Source organism: Moschus berezovskii, chromosome 14 (assembly GCF_049115385.1).
Source record: "Moschus berezovskii isolate FMDL1 chromosome 14, NW_MosBer_1.0, whole genome shotgun sequence".
Taxonomy (NCBI): domain Eukaryota; kingdom Metazoa; phylum Chordata; class Mammalia; order Artiodactyla; family Moschidae; genus Moschus; species Moschus berezovskii.
In genome coordinates, this window is record NC_142473.1 from 82885153 (window position 1) to 82900380 (window position 15228).

General features: G+C 38.8%; 1 pseudogene; it reads left to right on the forward strand.

Moving 5' to 3' along the window:
• The first annotated feature begins 4040 nt into the window (after positions 1-4040).
• Positions 4041-10000, forward strand: LOC129553692 (olfactory receptor 8J3-like; annotated as a pseudogene).
• The last annotated feature ends 5228 nt before the right edge of the window (positions 10001-15228 follow it).

Sequence of the window (15228 nt, forward strand, 5' to 3'; positions counted from 1 at the left end):
TAAAATATATAGTAGGAGTGAATTTATATTCTGAATGTCAACCAAAATTTGACTATTTTATTCCATTCATATACTTTTTATATTTTGAATTTGTTATAAATGAATATAATTTATACATCAACATAAAAACATAGTCAAATTTTTAATATGCTCTCATTTTACTCATGAGCTTAGTGGCTGCCATTAAGATTTTCCTTTCTTCTTACTGAGTATAGTCTTCTTTATTGCGTTTAATACATGGAATTTATTGTGAGACAATGGACATTCAATGAACAATCTTTTTCAGAGTTCTTTATACCATTAGAAAAACAATTTGTTTTCCAAAAATGTTCTGTTGTGTTTTCTGATCATTTTTGGTCAGTGAACTTACACTAAAATCTGTTGTCCAACTCTGAATGGATAGGGATGACCAGACCATATCACAGACTACTCATATACATATTACTAAAACCATATTTTAAGAAAAGTTGAAAGGAGTTGGGGTTACAAAAATATTCAGAGATAAGATTGTAAAGACTCACATATAAGCTTTCAAATACAATCCACACTTTATTTTTTTTTTTTTTAATTTATTTAGTTGGAGGCTAATGGACCACACTTTATTTTTAATGCAATATAAAAATGGGTTTTATGTCCGCATATCAGAAGTTTATGTGTTGAAAGGACTGAAAAGCAATTGAGAGAAAGTGAAATCAGGAAAATAAGGGACATTTGGATACAGTTTATTTTTCACAAAGTGTTGCTGACTTACAATGTAATATTAGTTTTAGGTGTAGTTGAACACTACATATGTGAAATAAAAATAAATAATCACACTAATGACTGTAACAAAATAGAAACAGATTCATAGGAGCAAAGAGCAGACTAGTGGGGAACAGGAAGGGGAGAGAGACAAGATGGGGGTAGAGGGAGAGGCGCGACCCACTGTGTGCAAAGTTCTTGGAAAATTGGCGAACAGAGAGGACACACATGTGAAAAGTGCTTTCAGATATCTGACGATTGGCAGCACAGGACTGTGACATGAGCAAAGGGTGCAGTTGACCGTCCTTCACACGGGGTGATGGAGGGCATGTAGAGAGTGCACCGTTCAGGCAAAGACGAAGGCACAGAGCCAGACCAGAAGGCCCGAGGCACTGGGAGCTGGAGTGGAGACACCTAAGCAGACACAGTGACTACCCAGCAGCCTGAATTCTGCTTGAGAGGCCCGGTGACTTCTGAATCATACCTATTAAGGTGAGATTCCATAAGGCCAGGCCAGGAACAGCTACTAGGGAGTGAGAAATGGCTGGGGGTCTGGATGATGCAGACTACCACTTCACACAGGATTGAAGACACATCAAAACTCTGTCAAACTCTAGTGAGAAAACTCACTGAATGTCTAGGGCTCTGTCCAACTCAAACCTGAGCCATGTAGGTGGGGGAAAGATTTAAGTACCCCAGACAAAGCTAAAAATGTGCATGAACATTTATATAACCATCCATGAGGCAGAGTTTGCAGTTTGACACAAACTTTGTTAATTTCCTGCAAAAATAAGTAACTAAAATAGCAAATAAATTCAGCCCTCTTAAGAAGAATATAGCAATATTTAGATATCGTCACAGCATCCTATCACAATTTCCAGGTTAGACTCCAAAGTTCTCTAACACAGCACAATCCTTGCAGTGATAACAGAGAGTGGTTCTGAGTTTTCCCTCTCCCTCCTCAGCCTCAGTGTTAGTCTGTGTACCGTGAGATGGGGCTGTCAGCTTTATGGCCTGTCCTACCCACTCCGTGTCCTCCATCCCAATCTGTCCTGTACATGAGAAGCTGTCAGAGGAGAGAGTTTTCTGCCTTCCCTGCTGCTGCTGCTGCTGCTAAGTCACTTCAGTCGTGTCTGACTCTGTGTGACCCCATAGACGGAAGCCCACCAGGCTCCCCCGTCCCTGGGATTCTCCAGGCAAGAACACTGGAGTGGGTTGCCATTTCCTTCTCCAATGTGTGAAATTGAAAAGTGAAAGTGAAGTCGCTCAGTCGTGTCCGACACTTAGCGATCCCACGGACTGCCTTCCCTACTGGTGCACGATTCTGCTTTGTATCACTGCAGGATCTTGAGCCAAGAACTAAACAGAGACATCAAAATAATAAAACCTCTGTGTGTTTATTGGCCATCTGGATGTCTCCTTTGGACAAATCTCTATTTAGGTCTTCCGCTCATTTTCTTGATTAGGTTGTCTGTTTTCCTAATATTGAGCTATACCAGCTGCTTATATATTTTGGAAATTAATACTTTGTCAGTTGTTTCATTTGCAACTATTTTGTCCCATTCTGAGGGTTGTCTTTTAATCTTGTTTATAGTTTTCCTTGCTGTGCAAAAGCTTTTAAGTTTAATTAGGTTCCATTTGTCTATTTTTGTTCTTATTTCCATTATTCTAGTAGGTGGGTCAAAGAGGACTTTGCTGTAACTTATGTCAAAGAGTGTTTTGTCTACATTTCCTTTCAGAATTTTATAGCTTCTGGTCTTACATTTAGTTTTTTTTTTTTAATTCACTTTGAGTTTATCTTTGCGTGAGGTGGTAGGAACTGTTCTAATTTCATCCTTTTACACATAATCGTCCAATTTTCCCAGCACCACATATTGAAGACACTTTTTCTCCATTGTATATCATTGCTTTCTTTGTCAAAAATGAGGTGGCCATAGGTGTGCAGGTTTATCTCTGGACTTTCTATCTTATCCCATTGGTCTATATTTCTGTTTTTGTCCCAACCCCAAAAAATGGGTAGAAGACCTAAATAGACATTTCTTCAAAGAAGACATACAAATGACTAATAAACACATGAAAAAAAAAGCTTAGCATTGCTTATTGCTAGAGAAATGTAAATCAAAACCACAACAGGGTATCACCTCACACAGGTCACAATGGTCATCATCAAAAAATCTACAAACAAGCTTTGGTACATATACACAATGGAGTATTACTCAGCCATTAAAAAGAATGCATTTGAATCAGTTCTAATGAGGTGGATGAAACTGGAGCCTATTATACAGAGTGAAGTAAGCCAGAAAGAAAAACACCAATACAGTACACTAACGCATATATATGGAATTTAGAAAGATGCAAATGATAACCCTGTATACTAGACAGCAAAAGAGACACAGATGTATAGAACAGTCTTTGGGACTCTGTGGGAGAGGGTGAGGGTGGGATGGTTTGGGAGAATGGCATATGTATGTTGTCATATGTGAAATGACTCACCAGTTCAGGGTTGATGCATTTTACAGGATGCTCGGGGCTGGTGTGTGGGGATGACCCAGAGGGAGGATAAAGGGAGGAGGGAGGGGGGACGGGGGTTCAGGAAGGGGAACTCATGTGCACCTGGGGCGGATTCATGTCAGTGCATGGCAAAACCAACCAATATAATATTGTAAAATAATTAGCCTCCAATAAAAAAAAAGAGAAAAAAAAATTTTTAAAAATGGGTAATTAACAGGAAAAAAAAATCTACAAACAATAAATGCTGGAGAGAATGTGGGAGAAAAGGGAACACTATTGCACCGTTGGTGGAAATGTAAATTGATGCAGCCATTATGGAAAACAGTATGGAGATTCCTTAAAAAAACTAGTCGTAAAACCACCATATGACCCAGCGATCCAACTACTGGCCACATACCCTGAGAAAACCATCATTGAAAAAGACACATAATTGATAAAGACACCCCAATGTTCACAGCAGCACTATTTACAATAGCTAGGACGTTGAAGCAACTTAGATGTCCATTGACAGATGAATGGATAAAGAAAATGTCTTACAAATATACAATGGAATATTACTCAGCCACAAAAAAGAATGAATTTAACTCCACTGTAGGGAGATGGATGAAATTAGAACCTGTCATATAGAGTGAAGTAAGTCATAAAGAGAAAACCAAATATTGCACATTAACACGCACACAGAGTGAATCTAGAAAAAATGGTGTTGATGAATCTAGTTGCAGAGAAGGAACGCAAACTCAGATACAGAGAATGGACGTGTGGATGTGGTGGAGGAAACAGAGAACAGGATGCACGGAAAAAGCAGTACTGACATGTCTGCACCGCCTTATGGGAAGCAGACCGCTGGTGAGAAGCTGCAGGGTGACACGGGAACCCAGACTGGCTCTGTCATGACCTAGCGGGTGGAATAGGCGGGGCAGAGGGACACTTCAGTGGGATGTGATGTGTGGATAATTACGGCTGATTCGCCTTGCTACATGGCAGAAAACAACAAATCACTGCAAAGCAAATTTCCCTCCATATGAAATAAATTAAGAAAACTTCTAGAAGAAAATCTCCAAAAGCAGTTTCATCTAACACACATATAAAAAGTCCAAAAAATCAATAAAAAGTTGTTTAAAATGGACAAAATTTAGACACTGTAAAATGTATATATATATCAATGACCAGCAAGTACATTGACAAATGTCCAGTATCATTAGTCATTAAGTAAATGAAAAGTAAACTCACAATGCGATTATTTCACCCATATTTCCACTTATAAGTTATTTTTAAAAAATCCTATCCAATAATGATGATTTGTTCACAGTTTTATCATGACTTCTGGAACAGTTGTAGTTTTACTGTGAGAAAGCACATACATCTTTTTCATTGTTAGTGTAATAGCTGTCTTTAAGTAAGTGTCTCCCTGGAACTGTACAGATAGTTTATAGTGTCTTCTTCCTTTCCTTAAATTGTTCCTTACAATTTTTCACTAGAGAATATGCAGGTTTTCCTAGGTAATTTGAAGACATCACAGGCAATTAAAAAAAAAAACTCTCATATAATTTGGGGAGAACCATCTGAATAATTCTCATACTACTTCCTCAGGGAATATCACAAGGAGACAGGGAACATATCAATTGCCCCTATGCAAAGACAAGTCAGAGTAATTTGAGAGCAGAAAATTGAATTCTTCATTAAAGGTGAGTAAATAGGAATTGTAGATGATGATTAACACCACAGTTTTGGTAATTTCATTTAATTATTAACTATAGATACTCTTTCAACACTGACAATTTATTCGTTACATCACAAAAATTTCATTATCTTTTTTGTTAACTGGTTTCCCTGGAAGAGCATGGTGGTTTTAGGACATTAAATCCTATGAATTGACTAGAGGTCATGTATTCATTTTATTTATGAAAATTAAAAATGGTATTTGGATATTGCAAGTGCAGAAGTAATTAGGAATATCTGAAAATTATCAGCAAATTAATCTGTTAAATTTAGTAAAGTTAAGATTTCCAGATAAAATACAGGATGTTCAGTTGAATTTAAACTTCAGATAAATAATAACCATGTTTTAATATCTGGCTCACTTGGAGAAGGAATTGGCAACCCACTCTAGTGTTCTTGCCTGGAGAATCCCAGGGACGGGGGAGCCTGGCGGGCTGCCGTCTATGGGGCTGCACAGAGTTGGACACAACTGAAGCGACTTAGCAGCAGCAGCATGTAATATTTGACTTTTTTCTATAAATATACCCAACACAGGTCTTCCCTGGTGGATCAGTGGTAGAGAATTCCCCTGCCAATGCAAGAGACTTAGATTCAATCCCAGGTCCAGGAAGATCCCCTGGAGAAGGAAATGGTAACCCACTCCAGTGTTCTTTCCTGGAAAATCCCATGGATGGAGGATCCTGGTGGTCTACAATACATGGGGTTGCAAGTAGTTGAATGTGACCTAGCAACTGAACAGCAACAAAAACAAATACCCAGTGCAATCTTAGAAAAGTAGTATTTTAAGATATGTATTACTCATGAATCATTTTATGAACTGAATAATTTTACTGTAATGTGCCTCAGTTCAGTTCAGTCGCTCAGTCGTGTCCGACTCTCCGCGACCCCATGAATCATAGCACGCCAGGCCTCCCTGTCCATCACCAACTCCCGGAGTTCACTCAAACTCATGTCCACAAAGTCGGTGATGCCATCCAGCCATCTCATTCTCCGTCGTCCCCTGCTCCTCCCGCCCCCAACCTTTCCCAGCATCAGAGTGTTTTCCAGTGAGTCAACTCGTCGCATGAGGTGGCCAAAGTATTGCAGTTTCAGCTTTAGCATCAGTCCCTCCAATGAACATCCAGGATTGATCTCCTTTAGAATGGACTGGTTGGATCTCCTTGCAGTATAAGTGACTCTCAAGAGTCTTCTCCAACACCACAGTTCAAAAGCATCGATTCTTCGGCGATCAGCTTTCTTCACAGTCCAACTCTCACATCCATACATGACCACGGGAAAAACCATTGCCTTGACTAGACGGACCTTGGTTGGCAAAGTAATGTCTCTGCTTTTTAATATACTATCAAGGTTGGTCATAACTTTCCTTCCAAGGAGCAAGCGTCTTTTAATTTCATGGCTGCAATCAGCATCTGCAGTGATTTTGGATATATGTGAATAAACTCCCATGCTTAAATTGAGAGACATTTTAGTTGTTTTCCCTACTGATTGCTTATGCTTGGTTTGCTCATCTGTTTGTTTCTTTTCAGACAGATATTTACAAACTGAGTGAATAGACTGGCAAATAAATAGAATGACATTTTTAAGAGTTATGGAGAAAGCTATGAACCTCAAGTAATTCCTAACTGCTATCACCAAGTCTGAAGATTGAAAAGTCAGTCATCCCATTGCATAAGTTTGTACTCTGTGATTTAATTTCTAAGTCGTGTCCGACTCTTGCAAACCCATGGACTGCAGCCCAATAGGCTCCTCTGCCCATGGGATTCTCCTCTAATGGTTAGCCCTAAATGAAAGTATATAAAGTATTTCATCAGGATATTAGAAAATGACCAGAGGTATCATTTCCCAAATTAGCAGAATGGGTAGGGTTTCACTTTCTCTTAAACATCCTGATAGCAATTCCTTTTGATAAATACCCGAAAGTTGTAAGCTGGACCATATAGAGAGTTGCTAATCAACAAGTATAAAGTTTCAGTTACAAGAGATGAATAAGATCTAGAGATCTGCTGTACAGCATTGTATGTAATTAACAACACTGTTCTGTTCAGCCATAAATCTCTTAATTGGGCAGATTTCAAGTTATGTATTCTTACCACATTGTTAAAATAAAAATTTAAAAGAAGAATGGGCAAGGTGCAAGGATCTGGAAATGTAGAAGGATGTAGTAACTGACACTGAAAATGAAGACATGTCTAATAAACATAAGAATGCTTCTTAGTAGGAATGAAGACTTCAGAGTGGTAAGACTGATACTATAAATCTGAATCCCACTGCTTAATCCAATGTGTCTCTCTTTCTATAAAGACAAGCAAACATGATAGCAGGCCATGTTACCCCTGGTTCTAATCTGTACTGAAGAAAGAGACTGAAATCAAAGCGGGACTCAGTAGAGAAACAGCAGACAACACCATCTAGAAAGAAGGAACAGCAGTGGCTCAGCAATCTCCAGCATTGTCTTTCCTTCTCAACCCCACTCCTTGGATCAGATTAGATTTCTGGTTTGATAAGTCAGGACCTCTGTAGTATCTTTTTTTTAAATTTTATACTTAAATTTATTTATTTATTTTTAATTTATTTATTTTAATTGGAGGCTAATTACTTTACATTATTGTATTGGTTTTGCCATACATTGACATGAATCTGCCCCGGGTGTACATGTGTTCCCCATCTTGAACCCCCCTCCCACTTCCCTTCCCTTAAAGAGAAAATAAATCTGAAGGGAAAAAATGTTTATTTTCTAGATTGCTTGTCTTCGCTCAACTGGTATCTTTGAATTCAACAGGGAAGCAGAGGGACTAGGGCTGAGTGTAGGTCTGTGGAAATGATCTGACCAAAAAAGTGATACTGCCCTGAGTGTGGAATGCATTGAACATGAGACCAAGGCTGTTTCCAATTATCCTGAAAGATGTCTCAGATTACATGTTTGATCAATCAGAAAGTTTTAATGACTCCTACTCGCTTATCTACAAATTTGAGAGAATGGGGTCCTGAAGACAAGAAGGATGCAGTAGTCCGTGACAGTGTTAATGACAGCCTGACCTAAGGAAATAGGAGAGGGGTGCTTGAGAGGCAAAGAAATATGGAAATTGGCAAAAAATACAACATAGAGCCTTAAAAGCAACTTAGAGGAAGACTATAATGTTTGTGATTTAATCAATTGCTTCTCAACATTTACTTTTGCAATTTAAGAAGTATACAACCAGCCTTTGTGTGCTCAGGCACTTGGTCATGTCCAACTTTTTGTGACACCATGGACTTCAGACTGCGTAGGCTCCTCTGTCCATGGGATTCTCCAGGTAAGAATACTGGAGTAGGTAGCCATTCCCTCCTCCAGGGGATTTTCCTGACCTGGGGGTTGAACCCCTGTCTCCTGCATTGGCAGATAGACTCTACTACTGCACCCCCTGGGAAGTTATAAACAATCAGTATGCTTGATTTCAGAGAACTAAGGGAACTGATGGTCTTCGCTGGTGGCTCAAATGGCAAAGAACCTGTCAGCAACGTGGGAGACCTGAGTTCGATTCCTGGGTTGGGGAGATCCCCTGGAGAAGGGAACAGCTACCCGCTGCAGTATTCTGACCTGGTGAATTCCATGGACTGTAAAGTCCATCAGGTCACAAAGAGTCAGACAAGACTGAGTGACTTTCACTTACTCAAGGGAATGAATATATTTTCAAAGTATGATTCCAGGAAATCTTACCCCAGAAATTGCCCTTGTCATATAACAACAGTCCTAGAAAATACAATTTTTAAAAACTGTAACCACTTCTCCTTTCTTTCCCAGATGACTTTCTAAACTCTTACACGGCTAATGGAAATTTCACCCGAGTCACTGAGTTTATTCTCACAGGAGTCTCAGAACGTCTGGACCTCCAGATTCCACTCTTCTTTGTCTTCCTGGTCATCTATGGACTGACCGTAACAGGGAACCTAAGCATCATCACCCTCACCAGTGTGGACTCTCGGCTTCAGACCCCCATGTATTTCTTCCTCAGGCACTTGGCCATCACCAATCTTGGCAATTCAACTGTCATTGTTCCTAAAATGCTGATCAACTTCTTAGTAAAGAAACACAGCACCTCCTACTATGAATGTGCCGCCCAGCTGGGAGGGTTCTTGGTTTTCATCGTAGCTGAGGTGCTCATGTCAGCTGTGATGGCCTATGACCGCTGCTGCTGCTGCTGCTGCTGCTGCTGAGTCACTTCAGTCGTGTCCGACTCTGTGTGACCCCACTGACAGCAGCCCATCAGGCTCCCCCGTCCCTGGGATTCTCCAGGCAAGAACACTGGAGTGGGTTGCCATTTCCTTCTCCAATGTGTGAAAGTGACGTCGCTCAGTCGTGTCCGACCCTTAGCGACCCCACGGACTGCAGCCTTCCAGGCTCCTCCATCCATGGGATTTTCTAGGCAAGGGTACTGGAGTGGCTTGCCATTGCCTTCTCCACTATGACCGCTATGTGGCCATTTGTCGCCCCCTGCTCTACATGGCAGTGGTTTCTCGGCGGATCTGTCTTCTGCTGGTTTCCCTCACAGACCTCTACAGCTTTTCCACAGCTATCGTGGCCTCCTCTTCTGTATTCTCTGCGACTTATTGCTCTTGCAATGTCATCAATCATTTCTATCGTGATATCGCCCCTCTGCTAGCATTGTCCTGCTCTGATACTTCCTTTCCAGAAACATTTGTGTTTATATCTGCAGCCACAAATCTGGTGTTTTCCATAATTACTGTTCTTGTATCTTATTTCAACATTGGTTTGTCCATTCTCAAAATACATTCATCAGAAGAAAGGAAACAGCCTTCTCCACCTGCGCGTCACATATGATGGCGGTGGCTGTCTTCTACGGCACGATGGCATTCACGCATGCGCAGCCTCAGACTGCCCATTCTCGATACTGATAGAGTGGCCTCTGTGTTTTACTCTCTGGTGATTCCCTTGCTGAACCCCGTGATCTACAGCCTGAGGAACAGGGACGTGAAGGCTGCCTTAAAGAGATTTCTGACAAATCCATGCTGTTCTTTTAAGCTGATGTAGTTTTAAAAATCTATAAATAAATAGAGTTAAGATAAGCTGCCATTGTGTCAGAAAAAGCAATAGTTAGATGACTGATTAATAGATATGCAGGCTACTCTGGGAAGTAAAAGGTGATAGAATTTGGGATGCACTGATTTAAAAAATAATCTGAAGTTCTTGGATGTATGAAATTAATACAGAAACAAAGCATTATTCACTTATTTTCTCAAGGATTATGGAAGAATCTACATTGAAATAAACATTTCCAGGAGTGAGGAGAAATATGAATTTGAAAGTTTTAAATAAGTCAAAACAGAAGAAGGAAAATAATGGCTGAGAGAAGTAAGTGGATTTTTCTTTCTTTGGCTTTCTGTGCATGTTTACATGTAGCAGATCACTGCATCTGGAATTGCAGATGGCCTAAATCTTTTTCATCACTAAGTAGCAAAATTAAACTGACGAATTTATTTAAAACAATCCCTAACTATTTCTTAGTATGGCTTGAAGGAAAAGCTGTACACTCCTGGTACGTTTGTATTTTGAATGATAACCAAAATGCAGTTGAAATTATTTTTATGGCAATGAATATAACTTATACAACTTATTAATGAATAACACAAGGCATCATCACTGGCTGCTTTCTCTCTGAGTACTGCTGTATGATAACCTTAGTGGAGTTTATGAGTTTTCTCTTCTCCTTACTCTAAGCATCAGTTTTCTGTACTTTGTGTAATAAATATACTGTTTTGATATAAGTAAGCATTCAATGAATCATGTTTTTGAAAGTTCCTTCCATCATTAAGAAAAGATTTGTTTTTGCAATTTTTTTGATTTCTGATAGTTTTTGAGTGCATATCAAAATTTATCATACAACTTGCATATATGCAGGTGACCAGACTATATCTCAGATTTATCAAATCAGAATGGAGTTAACTAGTATGAGGGTAAATTAATGGAGTAATGTTTATGTATCCAAGCTGGGTATTTCCAGTGAAGAAGAACAATAAGCCCTGTTTGATACTAATTTTCTAAAAATTTCTGGATTTCTAGACTAGTCATGTACCTGGTACACAAATAGTATCCCTGAAAAAGGTTAGTTTCATTGGGTCCTCAAATACAGAATATTAAAACCCTCAGTGTTTCATGATAAAATGTATCAGGTTAATTAAAAAAAATCAAGTTGTAGAAACTAACAGTGCTATGTGTATAACTTCATTTGGAAGAAAATCTCTGAATATCCTTTTTTAATTTCAGAAATTTCTTCTTAACATCATTGGGTAAATATTTCCCAGTTGTGTCTCTTTTATACCTCTCTTCTGTGGACCAGAATAAATTTGTTTTGTCACTTACTTCTATTAATCATTTGCCTTTAAAAATATGTCACACTTAAAATACAAAGAAATTGCACAGTGAATCTGCTACATCTGTACATGTGTAATATCACTATTAATACCCTTATGGCAGAAAGTGAAGAACTAAAGAGCCTCTTGATGAAAGTGAAAGAGAAGAGTGAAAAAAAGTTAGCTTAAAGCTCAACATGCAGAAAACTAAGATCACGGCATCTGGTCCCATCACTTCATGGGAAATAGATGGGGAAACAGTGGCTGACTTTACTTTTTGGGCTCCAAAATCACTGTAGATGGTGACTGTAGCCATGAAATTAAAAGACACTTACTCCTTGGAAGGAAAGTTATGACCAACCTAGATAGCATATTAAAAAGCAGAGACATTACTTTGTCAACCAAGGTCCATCTAGTCAAGGCTATGGTTTTTCCCGTGGTCATGTATGGATGTGAGAGTTGGACTGTGAAGAAAGCTGATCACCGAAGAATTGATGCTTTTGAACTTTGGTGTTGGAGAAGACTCTTGAGAGTCCCTTGGATTGCAAAGAGATCCAACCAGTCTATCTTAAAGGAAATCAGTCCTAAATATTCATTGGAAGGACTGATGCTGAAGCTGAAACTCCAATAGTTTGGCCACCTGATGTGAAGAGCTGACTCATTTGAAAAGACCCTGATGCTGGGAAAGATTGAAGGCAGGAGGAGAAGGGGACAACAGAGGATGAGACGGTTGGATGGCAATATTGACTCAATGGACATGGGTTTGAGTAACTGTGGGAGTTACTGATGGACAGAGAGGCCTGACATGCTGTAGTCCATGGGGTTTCAAAGAGTCAGACATGTCTGAGCGACTGAACTAAAGTGAACTGGGTTTATATGCATTTGCAACCTACAGAGGAAACATTCTATAGGTCCACAGCCTAAACATTCTTAGGAGAAGGGAATGGCAACGCACTCCAGTATTCTTGTCTGGAGAATCCCATGGACAGAGGAGCCTGGTGGGCTACAGCCCATGGGGTTGCAAAGAGTTGGACAAGACTGTGACTAACACACACAAACGTTTTGAAGGACTGAATATAATTAGAAAGATGTAATGCATGGGAAACATACTACAAGGACATGCAGTAGGACACAAGAAGACTGTGTGGTGGCGACTTGAGCACACTGACCATTCGTCATTCAGCGGCTAAGTCATGTCCGACTCTTTTCGACCCCATGGACTGCAGCATGACACGTTTCTCTGTCCTTCACAGCCTCCCGGATTTCACTGAAACTCATGTGCATTGAGTCAGTGATGCTTATCCAACCATCTCATCCGCTGTTGTCCCGTTCTCCTTCTGCTTTCAGTCTTTCCCAGAATCAGAGTCTTCATTACATGAACCATAGATGTAAGCAAAACCTTAGAAACTAACATATCCTGACTTAGAAAACTTTCCTACAGTCTAGTAGCTTCTGATATTCAGTGGGAACTGATATTGTTCATCATGATTTATTGTGACAATAGAAACAAAGCACAAAGACCTTTAACAAACAACAAGAATCAGGTTACAGGCCATGGAAAAGCAAAGTTGAACCAATTCTTAGACAAGCAACAGAAGTCACCACAATCCCTAAAACAAGAAGACATAAGAAAAGATAATTTAAAATGTCATGTCATCTCTTATGACCACATTTGAAACAAAAAGTTCATTTCAGCTTGTGAATTAATTTATGTGAAAATATTTAATTAAATAAACAAAAATGGGAAAAATTAATTTTTGGTTGCTATAATTTTTGTGAAGTATACTATTTCTGACAGAGTGTTAAGCAGTTTATAGACATTCAGTTCACTTCAGTTCAGTTCAGTCACTCAGTCGTGTCCAACTCTTTGCAACCCCATGAATCACAGCACGCCAGCCCTCCCTGTCCATCACCAGCTCCCCGAGTTCACTCAAACTCATATCCATCGAGTCGGTGATGCCATCCATCCATCCATCTCATTCTCTGTCGTCCCCTTCTCCTCCCGCCCCCAATCCCTCCCAGCATCAGAGTCTTTTCCAGTGAGTCAACTCGTCGCATGAGGTGGCCAAAGTATTGCAGTTTCAGCTTTAGCATCAGTCCTTCCACAATGAACACCCAGGATTGATCTCCCCTAGAATGGACTGGTTGGATCTCTTTGCAGTCCAAGGGACTCTCAAGAGTCTTCTCCAGCACCACAGTTCAAAAGCATCAATTCTTCGGCGATCAGCTTTCTTCACAGTCCAACTCTCACATCCATACATGACCACTGGAAAAACCATAGCCTTGACTAGACGGACCTTGGTTGGCAAAGTAATGTCTCTGCTTTTTAATATGCTATCTAGGTTGGTCAAAACTTTCCTTCCAAGGAGTAAGCGTCTTCTAATTTCATGCCTGCAATCAGCATCTGCAGTGATTTTGGAGCCCAGAAAAACAAAGTCTGACACTGTTTCCACTGTTTCCCCATCTATTTCCCATGAAGTGATGGGACCAGATGCCATGATCTTCGTTTTCTGAATGTTGAGCGTCAAGCCAACCTTTTCACTCTCCTCTTTCACTTTCATCAAGAGGCTTTTGAGTTCCTCTTCACTTTCTGCCATAAAGAAGGGTGGTGTCATCGCATATCTGAGGTTATTGATATTTCTCCCAGCAATCTTGATTCCAGCTTGTGCTTCTTCCAGCCCAGCGTTCCTCATGATGTACTCTGCATATAAGTAAATAAACAGGGTGACAATATACAACCTTGACACACTCCTTTTCCTATTTGGAACCAGTCTGTTGTTCCATGACATTATTTACTAGTAAATAGTTACATTAAATCCTTTTTTAAAACTCAAATCAAACAGCATTTGAATTTCAAAAAGATTTTCAGATAACTATGACTTTGAGAAGAGTAATTGCCAAAATCTTCTAGCTAATAAATGACAAAGTTGGGATTCATAATGGAAATTTGACTCAAAAGCTCACACTCCCAAGAACTAAACACAATTGTATAGCATCAAATCATGTTTAGTTCATATTTTCACTACACAAAATTCAACTAAATTTAAATATTTATAGTATATACATAATTGATCATACAACTTTTATAATGACTGCATAAATTGGGTCTTAGCCAAGATATGAAAAAATATCCTCTACATTGAATTTGATAATTTTTTAACAGCTTTATTAAAGTGTACATATGCAACATAAAATGCACATGTTGTGAGGAAATAAATTGTAAGTGAATTAGTATTCTTTTATTCTAGTAAATTTTTAGTAATTATGCAACCATATCATTATCCAGATTCAGTTCCAAAGTTGCAAGTTTATAAAGTATGTTTATAAATAAAGTTGTGCATATGCAATCATGTTCAAATTGTAAATATTTATGTTGTCTCCACATAAAGTTTCTTTCTGCTGATCTCCAGTTAATTTTCACTTCCATCCATATCTCCAGGCAGCTTGTGATCTATATTCTGTCTGATATATTTGCCATTTTAGAAATTTTCATTAGAGTCATAAAATGTTCAAACTTCTACGTCTGACTCCTTACACTAATGAAAGATTTTGTGTTTCATTCCTGTTGTAGCATGTGTTAGAAATATTATTTTCTATTACTGAATAGCATTTGCTTATATGAATATACCATTTTTATTTATTGATTGGTAGACATTTGGATTATTATAATTTTTGCTTATTATGAATATTATTGGTATGTATATTTGTGCAACAGTCTCATGTTCATATTTTTATTTTTCTTGGATTGATATTTTGAAGCAGAATTGCTAGGGTGATTGGAGAGTCTTATGTTAAATCTTTTATGAAAATACCAATAAAAGTTTTCCAAATATTCTTTTTTTTAAATTTATTTATTTTAATTGGAGGCTAATTACATTACATTATTGTATTGGTTTTTCCATACATTGA